At 37.6% G+C, this 24,275-nt stretch overlaps 1 protein-coding gene across 1 annotated transcript in view; it reads right to left on the reverse strand.

Annotated features, from left to right (window-relative positions):
* LOC6038604 (protein ABHD13) overlaps window positions 1-24,275 on the reverse strand; it is a 37,795-nt gene that overhangs the window by 942 nt on the left and 12,578 nt on the right. The window lies entirely within an intron of this gene.

A 24,275-nucleotide genomic window follows, 5' to 3' on the forward strand; every position in this document is an offset into this window, starting at 1 on the left:
CGAAAATGTCAATAGAGATTCGACTTATTTTGGAAATTAATTTATATAATTGAAATTAATTTATATAATTTGCTTATTTGCAGCTCCAAAAGTATCGGGCCGGCATTTACAAAGCGGATTCAGTGACAGTTTACTAATCAACTTAATGTTAACATGATAAGGTTAATGTTAACATTCCAGAGGTTGTCTTCCTAAGGTGTCTTGATAAGGTCCAGCTTGTGATGATACACTTCTCCTTCTCTTTACTAAGCAATCGATTCCAGAAGGGAAAAGATCACCAGTTGTGTTGGTCCGAACCGAGATTTGAACCCCGATCTACCACTTACGAGGCTGGGCTACGTGGCTCCAAAAGTTTAGCTTATTTTTCTGGATTCGTGAAAATCAATATTTTTAAACAAATTTCATTATATTCATCAAAAATTTTAAAAATATGGTGTGCAATCAGGTTATTACCGTGCTTAAAAAAAGTTTGATGCACTCACAGAGAAGACTGGCACCTTAGCCAGCTCGGCTATCAGACCGATCGAGAGTGGACAGGAAATATGTCCACATGAGCTTGACATTTCTGTCAAATAGTTGTCCGTGTTGATAGGCTGTGTGTAATAGCATAGCATAGCATAGCATTACGGGTCTGCACCACGCTGTAGGGGGTGCCACAATGGTCAATTCAATATTCTTAGACAATTTTATTGCTGCCCGGTACTACCAAAAATATCTAAGAACGTAAATTTCCACACTGTGCTCTAAGGCTACGCCCATACAGTCCCGTGGGGATTTGGGAGGGGATGGTTTTGTTGTTCACTAGTGGCAAAAGTGCAGGGAACCCATGCGACTTTTAAAAGTGAACGGAATATTTTTGGGGGTGGAATGGGGGTTAGGTGGAGGTTTGTAAGTGTAAATGTGAGTCTCCCAAGTAACATTTTAGGCTTTATCAAAGCTGTCACAACCGCTATAAAACCTATCAGCCAAAACCAACATTAAAACCCCTTAGTCGTAACAAACTCCCCAGAGCCTTGATAAACCCCACTTAAAACCCAAAAGGACCTCCGCAAAAGGTTGTTACGGCCTATTTATAAAACCTACATAGGAGTTCAAAGCTTTACAACGAAATCCTAACAACCTCCTTAAAGCCTTGATAAAGCCTTTGTTAAAACCTTGTTAGGAGTTAGGGAAAATGACATTGCATACGTCTTCATGCGTCTTATGACAAACAGATTTTATTCTGGCAAAAAATGAGTCTTCGTCTTGCCAAATGAAATTATGGAGATGTTTGTCAAAAATGGTGATGATGATATGATAGATATTGGAGGTAATTGAAATAATTTCAAACCTTATTTCTCGAAATTGGTGACTCAAATTCAGCTGCGGTTAAAATTTTATTGATGATTGTAGGGGAGATAGAGCCAAAAAAATCAACTCGCTTCGTCAAAAATCATTGTTTTGTAATCATAGTTTTTAATGTTAAAAAATATTGTGTTGCAAAGCTTTGCAAAAAATTTTCAAATTATGTTTGAACTTCTGTGGCTATGCTAACGATGTCACAAATTCATCATAATTGTGTGTTTTCATCAAATTTATGATTTTTAATTTTTTTCTACCAAGATGGCGGTCAATCATATTCAATCAGAGCACGCGTTTAGCGCCATATTTATGCACTGCTTTTTGGCCGCGATAAATGCTCTATTAGGAGCTTATGGTTTTAAGTGAGCTTTTTGCATGACAGCTACAACACCCTTGGTTTTAACAAAGCATGCGATAAAACCGTTTGGCATGGCATTGCCATCTGATTTTCAAGCTTCTATTAAAACTTTCATAAAACCTTATTGAAAGCCAGTCGGCTTTTATTTTCTCCCGGTTTTATGTCCGAAGCATAAAACCTTGTTAGAACCTATTAATTAGCTCTTGCTTGTTGGTTGCGGTGAATGCCCAAATAAAACTATTAAGCAATCAAGATGCTACAATAAAACCTTAATAAAACTTGGTGGTGGCTAGTTGGTTTAAAAATGTTACTTGGGCTGTAGTGTATTATCTAATAAGCATATAGTTTTGTAATAATAATAAATATAATAAATATAGTAAGTAGAATAAACATAATAAATATAATAAATGTAGTAAATGTAATAAATATAATAAATGTAGTAAAAATAATAAATATAATAAATATAATCAAAATGATTCCAGGAAGCTGTAAAAAAATACTGATGTTACTTCAGCAGGGAAACGTTAGCAGGGAAAATTTTAGTTCTCGTATTGGCCACCATTGGGCGTCATTGAAATCCAATTTCCCTGCTCACTTCACATCGTCAGCAGGGAAAAAAAATGTGAAGACAGCAGGGAAAGTGAAATTTCCCTGCTAACGTAAATAGGATTTTTTAAACTTTAATTTTTATCGTAAATGCAATCTTTTCAACAATATATTTGCTTTGATTTATTTAAATAAGTTTTTTTTACGTATTTCAATGCCTTCGAATTTGAAGACCAAAATAATAATTTAAGTGTAAATTTACATTCAAACTTTTATACAATGGTACTCAAATATGTTGGTGTAAAATATTTTCAAATCATTCCTGTTCTTCAAGTGTTCAGCAGTGAATTCTATCATTGGGGCGTGGCTTATTATTATGATGAGCATTTCCTTGCTAACTTCACAGTAACCAAGCTTTTTGTTTTTTTATACAGGCTAAGGTCATGTAGAACTATTTAAAAAATAAATGAGTAGGTATCTATTTAATTAAACACTAGCACATTTTACTACCTGCGGCAGCGCGTGGCCGAATGGTTACGCTGTCCGCTTTGTAAGCGGATGATTCTGGGATCGATTCCCATCTGCTGCAACGTTCCATCGGATGAGGAAGTAAAATGTCGGTCCCGGCCTTGGTTGTTAGGCCGTTAAGTCATTCCAGGTGTAGGAGTCGTCTCCATGCCATAAGTACAAACAACACACCAAACCAAGCCTACTCCGGTGGAATCGCTGGCGGCGGTTAAACTCACAATCCAAAGGTCGTCAGTTCAAACACTGGGGTGGAAGGTTCCTTGGAGTAAAAAAGGTTTGGGTGCTCTCCCCATTCAAGCCTTCGGACTCCTAGGTTCGAGCAAAAACTTGCAATAGAGACCACAAAAGACCCGGGGGTCGTTAATGTGGATGGTTTGATTTTTTTTGATGACATTTTACTACCTTTTCATAAAAGTACATTACGTTAACTCAAATAAATATTTTGTTTGAAATAACAATATCACATCTTTTCTGGTTGGATAACTCTTGAAGATTTGGATTTCCTTGCAAATATTTCTTTATCATTAACCGCTTGGTATTAGAATTTTATTTTAAAACAATTACATTTCTATTTTATATTTATATTTTTTTCAGACAGATGTCCCAGAATCAATTTTTTAAGTGAATCCCAGACAAATCAAAAATGTTTTCCCTGCTTACGTAACAGTTTACTGAGTTAAGTGTTACTTCAGCAGGGAAAACGTAGGCCACGTCACGCAAACGACCCACAACGTCGTCAGCAGGGCAAATAGCTGTGAAGACCGCAGATTTATGTTTTTTACAGGGCCATGTATGGTGGCAAAGCTTTCACCTCATATGCGGTAGTTTGAGAGTTCAATTGCATTCGATATTTTTTTCCAAACTATACCTTAGGGAAATCAACCAATACCGTAAACTGGGGTCAATCGGGACACATGTGGCGAATTGGGACAGCAGTTTTAATGTTGGAGCACAATATTTTGATTTTTCTGGTTGGATTCGGTTATAATAGAGTCAGGCCAACAAAATGTGTACATCCATTTCCAAATTTAAAAGCTTTAAGTGCTCTAAAAACTGCTGTCCCTATTCAGACTGTAGTCCCGATTCACCCCAGATTACGGTAGTAGTTTAACATTAACATGAATCATTTTTTCAGTAGTTAAGTAATAACATTGCCACTGAATCCGCATTGTAAATATCGCCTTGATACTCTTGAAGGAAAAACTTTTTTCTGTTTTTGAAATTTCAAGAAAATATTATTTTGTAAGCAATATATTTATCTAATTTAAAAAACATGAAAGCCACTAAAATATATCATGCCCCAATATGTTTTGAAAACATAATAAAAAAAAATAAGCAGATTTTTTCCCTGCTGACTTCACTTTTTTTCACTGCTAACAACGTTGTGGGGGCGTGCCCTAGTAGCGTGGTTCACGTTTCTATGAAAAAGACAAAAGTTGTTATTTTGTCTTGCATCAACCGGAATTTCGTTCTTTTATGTCCCCAGAAGCACTCCTGAAAATTTGAGCCCATTTGGTAAGGTCTAGGAGCTCCAGTTTTAATTTGAAATTTATATGGGATTTTGATTTATTTTCCATGGGAAACTATCTTTTTTTACATTGTATTAGGACTTTTTTTTTATAAATCAATGAAATGACTTGATTCTTATAGTAGGAGATAGGTTTTGAACTGGGGAACAACTTTGTAGAACATACCAACATGCTAGGAAGTGACCCTTTAAAGATACAGATACTTTTAGATGGTGGCTTTTGAAGGGGCCAGCCACCATCTAAAAGTATCTGTATCTTTAAAGGGTCTTTTCCTAGCATGTTGGTATGTTCTACAAAGTTGTTCCCCAGTTCAAAACCTATCTCCTACTATAAGAATCAAGTCATTTCATCGATTTATAAAAAAAAAGTCCTAATACAATGTAAAAAAAGATAGTTTCCCATGGAAAATAAATCAAAATCCCATATAAATTACAAATTAAAACTGGAGCTCCTAGACCTTACCAAATGGGCTCAAATTTTCAGGAGTGCTTCTGGGGACATAAAAGAACGAAATTCCGATTGATGCAAGACAAAATAACAACTTTTGTCTTTTTCATAGAAACGTGAACCACGCTAGTGCCCTACGCTTTCCCTGCTGAAGTAACACTTGGCCCAGTAAACTGTTACGTTAGCAGGGAAAACATTTTTGATTTGTTTATTTATTTATTTATTTATTTATTTAATCTGGTAGCGTAAGGTTTGCACCTTTTTAATTGCTACCTCCGGTATCATCTGTGTTTGCTAACTAATATTACACTTATTAACTAAACGGTTTTCCTTGGTTGATGTCGTTCTTCTCGGTGTTCTCTTGAGTTGCGAGTAGTGGGTTGAGTTGTCCATGCGTAGTCCATGCTTCATCCGAGGGGATGGGGGTTTGCCCCTTATGCGACCTCATCCAGGGGACTCGAGTGCCCGGGGGGTTGTCCCTATTCCACTCTTCTTGTAACTTGTGGTTAGGGGGGCCCCGGGTCACTCGGATACCTCCGTGGATTCTTCAGCTGGCGTGTCGTGTTTTCCAGGCACCCCGGAGGAGCCGGAGGGTTGTCCCTATGCCACTCTTCCTATAGCTTGTGGTTAGGGGGGCTCCGGGACCTCCGGGCGCGACAGTGGTTACACGCTGCGCGCTGCTCTTACGCTGCTCTCGTTTCCCGGCGTTTGTTTGGTTTACTCCCTGTTCCAGAACTCTAAACAGTTTCTTTTGAATGTTGCTTGCGATACCCCGTGTTTGAGTTCCGTTGGCACCATGTTCCAGTTGACCACACCTCGAACGAACAGGGAACTGGAGTAGGTCAAAGTTCTGTTGGCGGGAATGATCAAATTCAACAGGCGGCGGCCTCTGAACTGCTGCAGCTTCTGGTAGAGTTCTGGTGGGGAGCGCGTGGTGAGGAGTTTGCGCAGGAATAGACACGAGCGGTGTGCGTACAGGTTGTCCAGAGGGCAACCAACCAGGTTCCGTTGTAGGTGACTGACATGATCATATCGGGTGAGGCCGTAAACGTAACGAACACAGCAATTTAGCGCAACACGCAACCGATCCAATGCACCAGCACTAGGGTTGACATGTAACAGCTCTCCGAAAAGAAAATGAGGCAGAATCAGCGACTTGAACAGCTTAAGACGCGTACTGACTGGAGCAGCGGATGTGCAGCTTCGGAGTGTGCGTAGGCTGCCATAGATTTTTCCACACTGTTGCTGGATGAGTCCGTCCCATTGCAGGTCCGCTTGGAAGATGAAACCCAGATTTTTCGCACTGTCTACCCATTCAATGGCTTGGCCGCTCATGGTGATACGAGGAAGCAGATCGAGTTGCGCTTTGTTTCTACGACGACCCTGCACAAACAGCGCTTTGCTCTTCGCTTGGTTGACAAATAGCTGGTTCCGTTGCGACCAAACAGCAATCCTATCGAGATCCTCGTTGACCATCCTGATGAGTTCTCGGGAGCATGGGCCCAGTCGACCAATGTACAGTTGCACATCATCCGCGTAGAGTTGAATCGAGCAATATCTGAGCACAGGTGGTAGATCGTTAACGTGACAACAGAAAAGCAGAGGCCCTACAATCGAGCCTTGAGGTACCCCGGAATCTACGATGCTGCTTACTGACTGTAGATCTCCACAGAAAACGGTTTGGCGTCGGTTTTCTAAATACGATCTGATAAGGTTCACCGCGGATGGACCAAAATTGAATTGCGTTTCGAGCTTCGTACACAGCTTGTTGTGGGGTATGGTGTCGAAGGCCTTGGAAAAATCGAGCAGCAACAGCACCGCAGATCCTCTCCTGTCTGTCGTGCGTGCCAAGTCGTCGAACACACGGGAAGTCGCGGTTTGTATGCTTTGGCCTTTCCGGAAACCCGCCTGGTGCTCCGTGAGTAGGTTGTTCTCGGTGATAAAAGACGACATTTGCTGTTCTAGAAGCTTTTCAAACACCTTCGAGAGCGCACACAAGATGCTTATGGGCCGTAGATTCGTCAAAGCGCTCAGGTGGGGTTTCTTTCTCAGTGGTATGATTTTAGCGTGTTTCCAGCAGGTAGGAAAGATTGAGGTTGCGATGATGCTGTTGAATAGGTGAGTAATTTGCTGCAAGACCAGGGGGAGGACGATTTTTATAAACTTGATCGGCAGTCCATCTAGACCAGTGGCGTTGGTTTTCACATCACACACAGCGTTGACGATCTGCCAGCCTTCCACTGGTTGGAAAGTAAGGCTGTACGGAGAATCTGCTGCTGAACTTCTCAGTCCGCTGCCCTGCTCGTTTTGGATAAAACTCGACAAGAAAGCACGATTAACCTCGTCAGGTCGAACTCGCACACGCTGGAAGACTTTTCCTTGCCGACGCCAACAGATTTCAAGCGTTTCCATAACACGTTGGATGGAACACGGCTGTCCAGAAAACGGTTGAAATATTGCACTTTTGCATTCGCTATCATCGTGTTTGTCCTGTTCCTGAGTGAGTTATACCGCTGCCTAGCCACTAATTTAGATTCTGCAGGTGCTCTTCGCCAATCACTATACGCCAGATCACGTTCTAACATCGACTTTCTGATCTCGTAGCTGAACCAGGGGTTGGACTCATTGCGGCATCTGATAACACGAAGTGGAATGCAAACGTCGTGAATTTGCTTCATCCGGGAGTTGAAAAAATCAGCCAGCTCATTTGGGTCGTTGACCTCGTAGAAGTTGTGCCAAGGAACGGACGAAACCGCATCAACCAGGCTGGTAGAATCGAAATTCACGTAATCACGATAGGTGTTGACGCGAGGGACGGGATTTGCATCAAAGTCAAGCGAGGCAAAGATGAGATCGTGCTGTGAAAGGGCAGGACAGCCAACTTGGTTGAAACGCAACACTCTGTCACTACAGCTGGTGATGAACAGGTCAAGCTGAGAGCTGCCACGGTTGTGGAAAAATGTAGGTTCCTCGCCGACAGATACGAGCGCAAATGTGTCAAGGACGGATTGAAACTGGGATTGCAGGTTGCTCGGTTTGCTCATGTCAGTATTGAAGTCTCCAATCAGCAGAACGTTGTTGTAGGTTGAGGCATACTCCACCAACTTTTCCTCGAGAAAATCAGAGCAATTATTACCAGGAGGGTTGTAAACTGCTACAAGAAGGACCGTCTCACCGCCAAAACGCAGCTCTACCACCAGACTCTCAGTTTTGTTGCCGGATTCCGCCGATAGTTGGGTACAGAAGACTTTTCTGCAGCTGAGGTGACTTCTGTAGTAGATGACGATTCCACCACCACGTTGATACATTCTATCGTTGCGACAGACGGCAAACCCGGGGATTGCAATGCTACGGTCTGAGATCTGTCCAGTCAACCAAGACTCGGTGAAGCAAGCAACGGTTACCTTGGAATTGTGCAGCAAATCCTTCACCTCGTCTAGTTTAGCAAATTTCCTCGCACAGAGGCTCTGTGTGTTACCATGGCAGATATTGAGCTTGCCCGAGTGAAGAGCACAGTTCATAACAACTCCCGGGATGTTCGCCGAGGTGTGGTTGGTTAAGGGTGGCATCGGGGAGCAATTCAATTAACTGATACTACTACTACCGTTCAAAAATTTGTTAAACGAGGCACAATTTAGAATACAATCAAAAATACAATCTTCTATCACAAAACAATAAAAGTTCTCAAAATAAAACATTTAAACAAATTAAGACGTGGACGGAGGCACAATGTACTTAACTAAGAGTATTGTTGAAGTTGGTTTTCCGAGTGGACAGCAGTTCCGGGTTGTTGATCTGCTGTGCGTTTCACGTGGACGATTCCCTTCTTTGAATAGACCGACGACAGTTTCCCAGACTTCTTGAGCTCCAACGCAGCTTTCTTGATCTTTCTGGCAGGGACGGCAAGATTTTCGTTGACGTAAAACCGGCGAGTTGAGTTCATGCCTAGATGTTGAAGCTTGAGGTCACGTTTCCGAAGATAGCAGCTGTAGAAGTCGTCCCGGTTGTTTCGAAGCGCGAACTGCAGTAGGATCAGGCCGTCACCCTGGGTTCCAGTCTTCAGTCGCCTAACGTCGACCAGGGGGGCTGGATTTTCAGGAAGACCGACTTGTTTCCACATATCCTTGAAATACGCCGCAACATTTTCCCCGGAATGTGTGGGACACCGCTTACGATGAGCTCGTTCCGATTCTCAATTCCGCCGATTTCCTGGGAGATGCCATCGATTCTGGATTCCAGTTCACACATTGCATCGTCGGTGAACTTGAACTTATCAGCACACTCCGCCTTGAACGAGTTGAAGTCACGCGAAACAGAACTGAGCTGCTCGTTAAGTTCTGCTTTCACAGTGTCGATTTTGTTGCTGATGGTGTCGATCCTATCGAAAGTCTTGGTGAACTGCATGTTGATCTCCTTCATAACTGCCTCCAGCGTCAGCGGCCCGGGGGATGCTCCCGGGGAAACCGAACCAGTACTACTGCTGCGATACCGTTTGTTTTGATTTGAGTTGTTGCTGCTGCCGCTAGGCGTGGCAGGGTTATTTGGTGGTGTGCGCTTTGTTGACATGCTGATACTCTTGCACTGCGTTGTGGTGTTGGTGTGAACGAAACTTATCGTTTTTAGAACAAAACGCGCCGGCTTGTTGACGATGTCAGGTCCGATCAAAACAAACCAAAAATTCCGGTGGCTGGTGCGGATCAAGTGCGGCACGGCAGAGCTGGATAACACCAACAGAGGTACGGCGAACGTTCCGGATTTCACTCAGAGGGTTTTCACTGCTGAACGGGGCGGTTTCACTCCACGATCGTAATTTGTTTACGCAGCTTTTACTCGCAACACATATTGACGTAAGTGTTGCCAAACTTTTGGGACTTCAGTTTGAAAAAAAAATCAATCAATTCTGGAACGCGTAAGCAGGGTTATTTCGTCCGTGACTTCAGTTAAAAGAATCAATTATGAGACACGAATTTAACTTTAGAAAAAAAAAAAATTTCAGATAATTCAAATGGATGTCGCTAGGAGTTTTTGCCTTAATGTTCCATAGTTTTTGTAAAATTGCTCTAAAAAACATTCTAATGTCAAGCGATTAATAGTAAAGAAATTATTGAAGGAACTCCAAATCTCTAAGAATTTGCCTACTATTTACGAAACGTTTTTTTTTATATTTTCGCTGCTTACGTTAGCGGTAATTATTTGAACAATTTCCAGCTGATTTGATCAAATCAGTATTTTTTGTTTATTTCAATGCAATTTAATCTCAGTTTTTTTTAACTGGCCCGCGAGCCGGATTGATTTTTTTTTTCAAACTTTTATCAAAGTTATGTTCGCTGGTCACACGAGAATCGATTCCATCAAACAAATAATGAAAATGTTGACAATTGTTAATTAGACGATCAAAAATGTAAAAATTGAGCAAAAAGGGTTGGTCAGGCCTGATTTAGCTAATGGAGGAGAAGCTTTAATATCGGATGTATGTTTTTCATCATAAATAACGTAAAAGTTACTGAGCCAGAAATAAACTTAAATGTCAGAAGAAGCTAGTGTAAAATTAAATACAAACTACTAATTTATTTTTTAAATAGTTCTACATAGACCTTAGCTTGTATAAAAAAAAAAAAAAAAAACAAAAAGCTTGGTAACTGTGACAAAAAAACTGTGAAGTTAGCAAGGAAAATGCTCATTACAATAATAAGCCACGCCCCAATGATAGAATTCACTGCTGAACACTTGAAGAACAGGAATGATTTGAAAATATTTTACACCAACATATTTGAGTACCTTTGTATAAAAGTTTGAATGTAAATTTACACTTAAATTATTATTTTGGTTTGAAAACGCTGATTTTTGTGATCCATGACTATGAATTTTCTTCTGGCTCAGTAACTGATACGTTAGCAGGGAAAATATTTGTTCAAATTCGAAGGCATTGAAATACGTAAAAAAAACTTATTTAAATAAATCAAAGCAAATATATTGTTGAAAAGATTGCATTTACGATAAAAATTATAGTTTAAAAAATCCTATTTACGTTAGCAGGGAAATTTCACTTTCCCTGCTGCCTTCACAATTTTTTTCCCTGCTGACGATGTGAAGTGAGCAGGGAAATTGGATTTCAATGACTCCATCTGGTGGGCAATACGAGAACTAAAAATTTCCCTGTTAACGTTTCCCTGCTGAAGTAATATCAGTTAAAAAAATAGCAGTAATTTAAAATATATATGCTCCAGATGGTTCCCATGCTGTTTTAGAAAGTTTCGTTAATTTAAGCAATTTGATCATATATGGTATGAGGAGATGGTTTGTTACAGGAAAGGAATAGGATAAGGAATAATATGAAAATTCAAATAAATCATATAGTGAGTAGATACATTTACATATAGACAGTTAATTTAAAATAATTCCAGGAAGCTGTAAAAAAACAACAATTATTTAAAAAGTAATACTCGAGATGGAACCACAAACAAAACAACAGAGACACCAAGTCTGTAGTATCTAATATGCATATAGTTTTGTTATGATTACACAGTTCAACAAAAAATCAAATGTTTCTTGTCTCTGAGACAAGTATATGTGTTCCTAGTAGAATTTTGCCTGCTGAATCCGAATACGGGTCCAGAATTGCTCCAAATGGTCCCAATTTTGAGATACACCCGTTTGAAAAGTTAGATTATGCCAAAATTAGCTACTTTGTCGACTATTTTACAAAAGAACTATTGAATAAACAACTGAACCCATACATGTATCTTAAAGTTCACGTTTTCCCCTTTCTGAAACAGCCCTGGTTTTTTAATGTGATTGTTTTTACGCATAATGATAGCCATTTTAATATTAGGGGAGAGTGGGGAGACTTGATCCCCGGGGACACTTGATCCCAAGCCTGTATCTCATCAGCATGTGGGTAAAACAATTAGCTTTGTTCTAGAAAGTTGTGCGAAATTAACTAAAACTCATTGTAGAAAACAAAGAAAAAAATTAAAAAAAAAATTAGATTGAGTTACACACATTTTTCTAAAACGAGCTGCAAAAAACTTCCAAGAGATCTTTTTTTCTTTTTCTGATATGCATAAAAAACACTAAAAAAATATTCAAAAAAATATTTTTTGTATATGAATTGTTTGATAAACTTATCAACTTCGAAACCCTTACGCATTTGATGTTAAATTTATCGTCATACTATTTTTACAATCAATTGTTTAAAAAAGTGCGTTTAGGGAGACTTGATCCCTGCATTTTTGCAGTCCTTGGAATCAGCCTCAAGATTAATTAATTGAGCTGGGTTTTCATACATAGTTTCCTTTAGTATAGTTGTACATAACTTACTGCAGTTTGAACCATTTTTCGAAAGTTTCGTAAACAAAAATTTGCAGCTTTTGTAAACATGCTTAATTTTGGTCTAAGAAATAATATTTTAAGTTTTTAAATATTTAACATAATAAACTTGTTATATTTTGAACACAAACGTACAGGTTTTATGTGAAATTGCTGTAACTTATAGAAAATTAAAAGTTTGGATGAATAAGAAACATTTTGCTTAAGATTTCTTCAAAATGTTGAAAGGGGGATCAAGTTACCCCTAACATTTTTAAAATGCCGGTTTAAAATATTTCTTTAAAACGCTTGGCATGATTCGAAGAGTTCATCTGATGATATACCCTTATAAGCCAAACATAGATGAATGTTTAAGCTTTCAATTCATGCAAAAAGTTTATAGTTTTGTGAGTAATTGACAAAGTTATGTGCGATACAAAAAAAGGGGATCAAGTCTCCCCACTCTCCCCTATATTTTTAGTTGGTTCTCATTCAAGTTTTGTCAACTTGCATGCAAGTCAAATTCTATTGGGATATCAATAATAAAAATCAAAAATGCTTTACAGAAAGTTAAATAAGTTTGTCTCGTCAGTCTAATTGATCATTTTTAATGTAATTTTGTCTGCTGAATCCATTTCCATCATTAGATTTTTTTTCGAAAAAGTCAGGTTTTGGAGTAAAAATAGAAAAAAAAATATCGAAAACTCTTTTTTTACTCTAAAACCTGACCTTTTCGAAAATATCTAATGATGGGAATGGATTCAGCAGACAAAATTACATTTAAAATGATCAATTAGATAGCCGAGACAAACTTATTTAACGTTCTGCAAAGCATTTTTGATTTTTATTATTGATATCCCAGCAGAATTTGACTTGAATGCAAGTTGGCAAAACTTGAATGAGAACCAACTGAAATACAATTTTAAAATGGCTATAAATATGCGTAAAAACAATCAAATTAAAAAAAAACCAGGGCTGTTTCAGAAAGGGGAAAACATGAACTGTAAGATACATTTATGGGTTCAGTTGTTTATTCAATAGTTCTTTTGTAAAATAGTCGACAAAGTAGCTAGTTTTGGCCACAAACTCACATTTCAAACGGGCGCATCTCGAAATTAAGACCATTTGGAGTAATTCTGGACCCGGATTCGGATTCAGCACGCAAAATTCTACTAGGAACACATATACTCGTCTTAGAGACAAAATCTTGTTGGACTGTGTTATTCGCAAAGTGACCAATTTTGTAAATTCTTGTTTTTGGATCCCGGTCGGAAAAAAATCTGGTAAATTTGAGTGTCTGGCGCAGGCGGACGTTTGTCGTGCAGTTCAGACACACTTGGCACATTTCTTTTAGCCAGGTTTTGCGTGACGCCCGACGAATCTGGCAAAAATCTGGCGGAATAACACACAGCTGTCTGGCACAAAAACCAATCGGTTCAATCGGTTGAACCGTGCACGACCGGTTTGTTGCATATTCGCCAGAATTCTGGCAACATTCTTGGGCCAGTCGGGGGGAAAATCTGCCAGACGTCTTGCGCAGCTAAGTGCAGCGCCCAAGACAAAACGCCCGCCAGGCGCCCCCCTTTTCCGTCTGGGATATGACTTAGATGACAAGAATGACATCTATCAATCATTTGACAGTGTGGCCAATTTTTCTAAAAAAATAATTTTCGGAATTTGGACAATCGAGTCTGGGCTGTATTTTTAAAGAAATAGTTGTATGGTTTGGCGACGTTTACCTCTTTTAATTAATGTCACCTTAATAAAAAAAACAATAACATTGAATGGTTACTGCACTGCCACTGATCGCATAAATGTCCCATATGCCCTTTCATCGCTTTTGAGTTATTGATGCAGTTTGGTTCAAAATCGTGTGATCTTTCAGAAAAGCCTAGGTACAACATCCAGTACTTTGTTCTAGAAATCTAGGAGGAAATCCAGTTTTTTCGCGAAAATTTAACACGTGCGACATTTATGCGAACATGGGCAGTGCAATCATATTCTTAGACTTGAATTTTTTTTTTAGAAATTTCCTCAAAACAAAATTACGATGTATTTCTTCGGTCTTTAAAATAAAATAATCCCAAAAAAGTCACAAACAAACAAACAAACAAAATAAAAAAAATCCCAAAATCGAAGATTTTTCGAAGTTTTTGTACCAAACACTAAGTGAGACCCGATACGACTTCTTGAACAAACCGAGCAAATTCTAAAAAACTGACTCTTAACTTCATTCAGTCGGTACCAGTATTGATCATACAAGAAATCTTTCAACATCTGGAAAGGCTTCAAAAATCCTCCAGAAAAGAGACAGATCCGTTCCGTCACTTTAGCGATTCTACCGATTCTTAACAATCTTTCCGGGGCGCGTTCTACCTTCGCCGTTGTCGTGACGTGACAGGTTCCAATGACGGTCGTCCCGCGGGCTAGCTCCACCGCCATTACTTATTCACGATCCGGTTTTAGCACGCCCGGTTGGGTTTGCTTCGAGTGTTCGTCGAGTAAGAGCCCGCTTGCTTCAACGTTTCGTCTTCTTGCCTTTTCCATCGAGTGTTTGTCCTCGTGGCGTCACACCGGTTTGCGGGGCTGGGACGTTCCGAGGGAAAACCCCCGAACCCCGAAATGCAAACATCCATGTCATTATTATTAGACGTGTGAGATGTGGGAAGGCGTTTTATTGGCGTGCATGATTTTACATATTTGCGGTGGCTGCCTCCGTCGTGAAAGTCGTGGTCCTCTTCTCTAAATGGGTTGTTTTGTCAACGGAGAGGAGGACGAGCGGCGGTGGTGTGGTGAGTGAGGGTTGGAAAAGCTAATTTAACAGGAATTTCGTGTAGCGCGGCGCACGAGTTCGTGATGTGGGTGAGCAAAAGAAAAACACGACAGGTGAAAACGTCGAGAATATTTTAGACGGAACTAAAACCAATGATTTCGTCCGTATTAAAACACTTATGATTTTTAACTTTAATCTTAGGCTTGATTTCTTATTATGTAAAACAATTTGTTTGAACAAAACAGACAATTTTGAATTCCGTTTTATGACGTTGAAAATTGTGTTCTCGGATGAGAAACGGCCTATTTTTTCATCGCTCAAAACTAACAGTGCTGGAAAGCACTTTTTGCAATTCCGTCGTGAAACTATTTACTTTTCCTGTTATTCTTGAACGACGAAATAGCCTACTTTTCTGTACCAAAAATAACAGAATCGAATAGCAACACTTTTCAAAATAAATGCTGAAAAGTTCTACTTTTCAGCACTCAAATGGGTGCTGAAAAATTGAACTTTTTAGCACTTGTTTCGAAAAGTAACTCTTTTCAACATTTTTTTGATTTAAACGATTTATTGACAAAATACATGAAAATTTGACATAAAATTTCACTCACTGTGTGTTTTTTGGAATTGCAAAAAATGTTGTATGGAACTCGTTGCAAAACTTGATTTTTTCAGCACTCTTCGTATTTATCAAACTCGGTGAACCTCGTTGGATAAATGTACGACTCGTGCTGAAAAATCCTCTTTTTGCAACTTGTTGCATAAACTACTATTTCAGAATCAATTTGAATGCTAAAAAGTTCAGCTTTTCAGCACTCTGTTGAAAAGTAACAACTACTATCAAATTGTATTTATTTAGAGCTTAACGGAGCACATAAACCAGAACTTTTGCACCCAGATTTTTGCTACAGACATTTTAGTATCTTCAAAATCACGGGTGCTATCGAAATATTTTTATATTCATCCCCTAAAGTACTGTCCACAAAGTAATTTACAACAAAGTTTGACTAATTTTACAATCCCGTTGTTGCAGGGTTGGGTCTATAAGTTTGACAATGTTGGAATAAGAAGACAACAACTTCCTTCGTTGCTGAGCACCCTTAAAAACTTAAAATAAGTCCATTAAATCCAAAAACTTACATTGCTGTTTGCGATTGCAAATGTTATTATCAGCGATCTGACAGGCATGCACTTTCCAGAAGTCACCGCCAGAGGCGCCGTCAATGTTGTTTACGTGGGGTTATTGAAAAAGTTGTATAAAACAAATTAATAAATTTTTATCTTAAAATTAATATTTGTTTAGTTTTCATCATCTTTTGCTTATATATTTAAGTAAATGACAAGTATTACGTACAGATTTCCTCATTTATTATTTATAAGACTGATAAACAAAGTTATACTAGAACAACACGTAACATTGAACTACTCAGTTCCTTGAACAAAATTAGCTTGGTAAGATTCTTCCTGACTGATGGTTTAAATGCAATTACATTTTTAGAATACTCAGTTAATTTAACATTTGAACATAATTCAACCAACAGTTTGATCAACATATTTCGATGATTATTCATTGCATCCTTTTCTAAAATGTGATTTGCTAGACCTTTAAACCAGGTTGTTTCATTTAAAATTTTGGTTAGAATCGAATTTAACAAACGCTGATAATATTTTAGAACGTTGAATTATACATTTTTTCCCAACTAAAATTTTGAATTCCAATTTTACCAGTTAGCTACAAGTTATTTGAATATTAATTAAAGTTCAAATCTAGAGTTTTTTTGATTAGGTCCTATAATCATATGAAAGACAATAGTTTATTGGTCCTTTCCAAAAAAAAAACTCTGGAAATCTGAAATTAAATGTAAATCGCTTGAAAAAAAAACTTGGTGATTAAAAAAAAAGTTTTTATTTTTGCAATTCATGTGCATACAACATTTTCAAAAACCTCGCTGCAAAAACTTGGTTCGATCTTGGTTCGATTTTGACTTCACTCGCTTTGTATGTGGATGACAGTCGTGACGTGGAATAAATTGATAACTCCTTTATTTGACGTCCTAGCCAAATGTTGTCTTCGGAAGAGTTTTTGTACTTGATAAGGGCTATCTCTTGAAGTTATTGACATACAGGGTGACGACCTTCCAGGGTGTCAACCAAAAACTAACTTTGTTGGATGACGTTGTAGGGCTTTGGTGTCTTCGGCAAAGTTGTAGAAGAGAAAATTTAATGATAGTTTGTTGAAAGTGCCAAATTTGTAGCTCTTAATCTACTCGAGATATACGCCATTTTAGCAAAAAATAGTCCGAAAAAGCACTTTTTTGGTGATAACTCAAAATGTTTGCATTTTATCGGCCTATGTTCTGAAGAGTTGTTTATGACATAAAATTACACATCTTTGCCGAAGACAGCAAAATGTTTTTGAGTTTTTATTGAGGAGTTACAACCATTTTTAATGTGATTTTTAGCCTATTTTCAAGTTGCTATGTTTTCAAAATGGTGAATTTTGGCGCAAAACAGAAAAATGCACCTGAAAGTACACACTTTTCACTACATTTCTTGAAAATATCTCCGTGTCTATCGGTGTCTATTTTTAGATATCTCAATTTGAATTCGACGCTTTTTAATCAATTTATTTTTAATCTTATTGAAAACAAAATAATACTTGATAAATTGATGGGTAAATTGATCGATTTTTTGGAAAATGTTGCAAGTGTTATTTATGCCCTTTTTGGAGGCCCGATCTTATGATCATCTCATCTCTAGTGGTATGAATAATGAGTCAAATTGATATAACACTGAAAAACACCGCCATTTTGGATAGCACCCTTTAAATGTAAGGAAGGCGCCAACCACCTAAGGGTGGATTAAGTAACGTTTTCACAGTTAAATCAATTTTAGTGATTTTCCAAAACTCTTAAAAATTTAAAAATAAATACAGCATAACAACAATCCATTCCATGAAACAAAACAACAACTCCTTCTACAGAAGTACCTTCTGCACCGTCAATTTATTATTCTTCTCGAGTGCAATGAGCCGCACCCCGAGAAGAAATATAAAAAAATCCTGCATTTGTCAGGTTCATTCTTCAATTGTTCTTTACTTTCTTTCTCAAGCGCAGCAATTGCTTTCTCGCTCGCTCGCTCGCTCAATGTCGCTCTCTATTTGTTATGAAGTTTCCGCACGACGACGACGACAATGACGCTTGGCGCTCAATTGGCCGTCACGGTTGATTGTGTTGTGTTGTTCTGTGTTGTTTTGTTGCTGAATAGGGTTCAAGGAGCAATAGAAAGAGAGAAACTGATAGTCCAGAAGTCCGGCACGAGGGCTGGATGTCGTTCTGGGAAGCTTAATTAAAGGGGGGAAAAAGTAGAATAAAACCCTCCCAGACAAACAATCCAATATCCCGGGAATCTATCGGATACTCTGTGTGTGCAATAAAAGCTAGCTAACACCTCCATACTAATAACACAGTGGTGTACGTTGTAGATAAAGACTACAATGTAGAATGGCGAACTGCACAAATGAAAAGTTTTATCAGTTTCGAATGCCATCCGTTCTTGGAATTTGAAATAAATACAATTAATTGAACAGTGTATAAAATAATGAAAATGGATCATGTTTAAGATACCAACTTCGAAAGCAATAGAAAAATTGAAGAAAATTTCATACATCACTTACTACAGGTGATAGGTCTTTAGATGACAAAAAAAGAACATGTTTGCGCTTAGCTTCTATTGATTCACTGAGAAATTTATAGCGTTATGGTAACGTGTTTGAATATCAATCAATAAGTGCTAGTTCGACTCACATTAAATGAAGGTTTTCTTTTAAGTCGCAAGATTTTTAATATCGTGGTTGACTACTTTGTATCTTTTTTCAATTGCAGGAATAAAAATTACGTTGAAAATCCGGTTATAACTTGGTTCTTCGTGATACATGTTCGGGGTTATTTAAATAATAAAATTCCTTATTGCACGCGGGAACCAAAGTGGAGATAAAAGATTCCAACAATTCGTTGGAGTGGCTTAAGGGGTTACATACATGTAGAAGCTCAAAATTTTGCCATGCGCAAAGCCAACGGTCAAACTTTCTGATCGTTTTTCTCTAAACACCAAGGATGATTTACGGGTGCCACCAAATTGGCTGAAATTTGGGATGAAGACTCGCAAAACATGCGTGTGCATGACGAAACCCGATTTTGAATTTTTGCTTCCTAAAAAAATATATAAATCAAAAACTGTCAGTTTTTGATACCAAAATGTGCAAAAATATTTTTATATATTTTTTTAAACTAATTGAAAATTGGAATTGGAATCGGTAAAACGAGTCTTCACCAAAATATTGAGCCGATTTGGTCAAGGCAGTGTTGAAATATCGTGGCAACTGTTTCTTGAAACTGTTAACATCAAAAAACTATATCTCGGTAATGATACATCCAAAAGTCTGGAAATTTGTTTTGATGATGGATGAAAATGTATATTTTTATGCCCTTAAACAGATCTGCATTCGTGTCGCATTATTTATTTTATTGTTTGCATAGCAACATTTATTTAAAGTTGCAAGTTATTTTTTAATTTTGTGGGTTTTTCTGTTTTGTTTGTTTTTGCACATTGAATTTTATTTTTTTAATTGTTTTGAGTGAGCGATTAGAGCGTCCCTTAAATTACAATTTTAATGATAATGGTGGCAATTGTAGAAACAACCGCTGTAACTTTTGAGTGAATTTTCTGATCAATTTGGTGTCTTCGGCAAAGTTGTAGGTATTGTTGAGGACTTTTGAGAAAAAAAATAGGTACACGGAAATTTTTTTTGCAGATTTTTTTATCAACTTTTTTTTCACTAAAACTCCATTTCCCATAAAAAACATGGTCAAAAAATCTGCCGCCGAATTATGAATTTAAAAAAAAAGTGATTTTTTGGAAAAAAAAATCGAAGTTTTATGCAAAAACAAGTTTGACATTATTTTTTAATGCAAAATTGAATTTGCAATCGAAAAGTACTTTACAGATTTTTTGATAAAGGGCTCCGTTTTCTAGATATGGCCACCGAAAGTTTGATTTTAGCGAAATATTTGCAGTTTTTCGATTTTTAAAAATAGTGACCATGAGTGACCATTTCCAAAAATATTTTTTTTGAAAAGTTCAGAAAATTTTCTATAAAATTGTCTAAGAGACATTGAAGATTGGACATCGGGTTCCTGAGATAGAGCCGCTTTAAGAAAAAGAAACACGAAAATTGAAGTTTTCTAAATCTCACCAAAACAACCCACCATTTTCTAATGACGATATCTCAGCAACTAATGGTCCAATTTTCAATGTTAAAATATGAAACATTCGTGAAATTTTCCGATCTCTTCGAAAAAAATATTTTGAAAATTTTTTAATCAAGACTAGCATTTGAAATGGGCGTAATATTCAATGTTTGGCCCTTTTAAAATGTTACCCGAGGTAACCCGAAGGTCCAATCTTCAATGTCTCTTAGACAATTTTATAGCAAATTTTCTGAACTTTTCTAAAAAAATATTTTTAGAAATGGTCACTCATGGTCACTATTTTTAAAAATTGAAAAACTGCAAATATTTCGCTAAAATCAAACATTCGGTGGCTATATCTTGAAAACGGAGCCCTTTATCAAAAAATTTGTAAAGTACTTTTCGATTGCAAATTCAATTTTGCATTAAAAAATAATGTCAAACTTGTTTTTGCATGAAACTTCGATTTTTTTTCCAAAAATCACTATTTTTTCAAAAATTCATAACTCGACAGCAGATTTTTTGACCATGTTTCTCTATGGCTCAAAAGTTGCGGATTTTTGTACCCTAAAACATATCAAAAAATCTCGAAAATAAAAAAATACTTATTTTGGGTAATTGAGTTTTAGTAAAAAAAAAAAAACAACAATACCTACAACTTTGCCGAAGACACCAAATTGATCAGAAAATTCACTCAAAAGTTACAGCTGTTTGAATATTTTCATACCATTTTTGTATGGACAGCTGCCAAAATTGTATGGAGACTTTTATGAATGAACCAATGACACAAAATAGCTTATTTAGTCATAGGGAAGGCCCCCACAAAGTTCGAGCCAAATCAAAAAATACAAATAAAATCCATTTCCGGTTTTGGTAGAGAATTGCTCATCTGAATTGATCCGTAGTGGCGAAATCATGTCACAAGGTAAATATATCTAACCATTATATTACTACTGACACTTCAGAGGATTCAGAACAAAATTCTGAATATGATTCTGAAATTTCCTCCTTGGTTCAGCACCAGTGTTGGGTGACTTTTGCATCCCTAGCACACCCAACGAAGACAACAACTTTCGGTACACCCTGTGCCGAGCGATGGAAGAAAACACACACACACACGAGCACATGATTTTAACACGATTTACAGTAAAACGGAGGTGAATAAAGTGAGTCTTAGTTCCATTGTAGAAAGAGCACGACGCGTTTTCTTGTGCGATCCCGGAAGACGCTTTCTCGACGATTTGTTCCCCGATTCAGAATACGATCCCCCCGAACCGATTATACAGTCCACTTGCTGGCCAACATTTGGTCCTTCAGGATCCGGATCGGGAACCAGTGGAACTGACGCGAAACTTTCCTAGCGTGGGAAGTTATTCTGGAGCTTTTGTCCGCGAACGGGCAGAAGTTGTGACGCGCGACATGTCGTGACAAGTTCGAGGAAGTCACGCCGAAAGAACGTTCTGGAACTTTCAAAAGAAACGGTGAAGTGAATTTTGGGAGTGTCCCGGAGATGGCGGCATCGGTTCACGGAGAAAGATAGTTCCGGAACGTGCGAATTCACTTGCTGGCCAACAACCAGTGAACTTCATCAATTAGCCGAAGTTGACACTTTGGATGTTATGTCCAATAGGATAATTGATGCATTTCGACAAAAATCATTGCAGTCTTCAGCTGCATTGATCCGCTCATTATATAGTTTATAAGTTAGTTTTAAGGTATCCCTTTTCCCTTTTGTACATGTAGGACCTCCTACTTTGAAATCACTGAATAGCGAAAGCTACAATATTTCATGCACAGCAAAAAATCCGATGGTAAAATCGCATGCAAAAGCATGCACATCACCTTCGTCAAAATAAACACTTAATATTACACACTGCATGTACAATTTTTGCAAACACAAAAAAAAGTGGCAACCGACGGGATTCAAACCTAGCACCAACAGTAAGGACTGGCGCCTTAGCCCACTCGGCCATTAGACCGATGTGGATTTGTAGGGATAAACGCATATAAGAGCTTGACATTTCGGTTAAGTAGGATTCCCATACTGATGGGCTACATATTTCAGGGCGTAAAATCACATAAAATTTCATACAATAATGCAATATTTATTTTACACCCAGGCCTTTTACACGCAGCTGGATTACTACTTTTTTTGCTGTGTGAATAAATAAAAGTTGCTAGTATTTAAAATTGAGGTGAAAAGTCATCGATTGTGATTGGACACCCCATAATATTTAAACTGAATAAATGTACATGGAAAAGAAAACTGAATAAATATAAATTTAAAAAAAACTACTGACATCATCTCAAAACAGCCCAGGGCCATCTCATATAGGGGAAATATGCCCATTTTAATCACTCTAAGCCGTTCGATCTATTATCATCACTTTTGCCGTTTTCCGCTATTAAACAATATTTTCAGATGTATCAACAATGGAGAGTTGCTTGCTCACTTTAGTTTGAGCTATTTATTACTTTAGAACAGTCAAAAACACTATATTAAAGCTGTAATTTATGATCAATGTGCTCATAGGCCGATAATAGAAATAGGCTGAGAAAGGGTATAGTTCCCCTAGTCATGAACTGGACGAGGGAGTCGTGGATTGCCTGGCCCGTGTCATCTGCATTACCGATCTATGCCTGTACAATTTCAGAAGAAATCGTTAGCAAGAGAAAGGGGTTTTCGCTTCGAAGGTTCTTGCCACACTAAAAATATCTTGAGATTCATAAAAAAAATCAGAAGTGTTAGAAAGACAAATTTACAGTCAAGTGTACAAAATGGCTAAGAATAGATTTCTGGACAATTTTTAATTTTGTACTATCAATGTTAATCCGAAATGTAAACAAAAGGTTTGTCATGTTTCTATTAATAGAAAATTAGCAAATTGGATGGAGTTAGGGGCGAGTCCTTAACCTGCCAAACATATGGGAATTTCCCCTATGTGTATTGGAAACATAATCTAGATTTAATCTTTGTGCAATGTTGTTTTTTTGGTTATATAATGAATCATTATAATGCATTATTAATGATTGAAAATATTGGTATTCAGCGCCCTCTCCTAGTGTCATGCTTTATTAGGAAAATTAGAAGACCATTTTTTTAATAGTAGTCATCTAATGACCATGGTCATGTGTTGCGAGGTTTATAGGGCCATGTTATAGTTTTTTGTTTTATTTGATATTTTTCTGAATAAATGAGATTACTACCTTGACTAAAACATCTAAAATTCTACATCACATACAGTGAACTCACAATGTTGCCACTTTAGAATTAGAAACAATCTGGATTACTTTTTCAAAACCACCAATGCACCATGGGTTTCCTATGTTTATAGAACCTTTTGAAAAAGTAAGCAAGCAATGTTCAAACTTTCAATTAGGAACGTTCAAGTTACCAACTTTGCATTTTTCAAACATTCATCTGTTCGTTTATTCATGCTCTGTGTTAAATATATGATTCTACCGTGCTTTGTTTCGTTATATTCTTTATAATTTTATTGAAACTTTTTGTCATTTAACCTTTTCTGCCGAATGATTTTTCTGCCAGTTAAAACATTCTGCCATTCAGTTTTCTGGCAAATGGTTTTCTGGCGAATGACATTTTCTGGCATATGAAAATTCGGCTTTTTGAACTTTTCGGGCATTTAACCCATTCTGGCATTTGATTTTCTGGCGTTTGGTATTCTGGCAAACAACATTCTGGCGAATGAAATTCGGGCCTTCGGCCCGACCCCTTAAAATTTGATTTATCTCACAGGTAATTAACACCGTTAAAGATGACACAATTCATTAAATGACGAATAATTCTAATCAAAGTTTGAAAAACTGGAAACTCACTCCAGCCCACCAATTTGCATTACTATGAAGGCTGAAGGATTGAGATTAATTCCCTGATTTAACGGCTGATATGCTTCCGTGGCAAATGGAATTTTAAATCAGATTGTGAAGAAACGTCATAAAACTTGACTTGCACACACATACAGACCCAAGTACAAAGCACAAACACTGTTTGTCAATTCCAGAACAATTTGCATAAATTTAAAGTGCCGCTCTGCTCGCAAGTCACCAATCATAACACTGACTGACTGAGTGACTGTCGTGTCACAGAGACTCTCTCCTCGGAGAGTGCTCCTCGTTGTGTCGCGTGTGTATCCTTTTAATTATGTATAAAAATTTCATTAGCCATCATTTAACCC

This window comes from Culex quinquefasciatus, chromosome 2, assembly GCF_015732765.1.
Source record: "Culex quinquefasciatus strain JHB chromosome 2, VPISU_Cqui_1.0_pri_paternal, whole genome shotgun sequence".
Taxonomy (NCBI): Eukaryota; Metazoa; Arthropoda; class Insecta; order Diptera; family Culicidae; genus Culex; species Culex quinquefasciatus.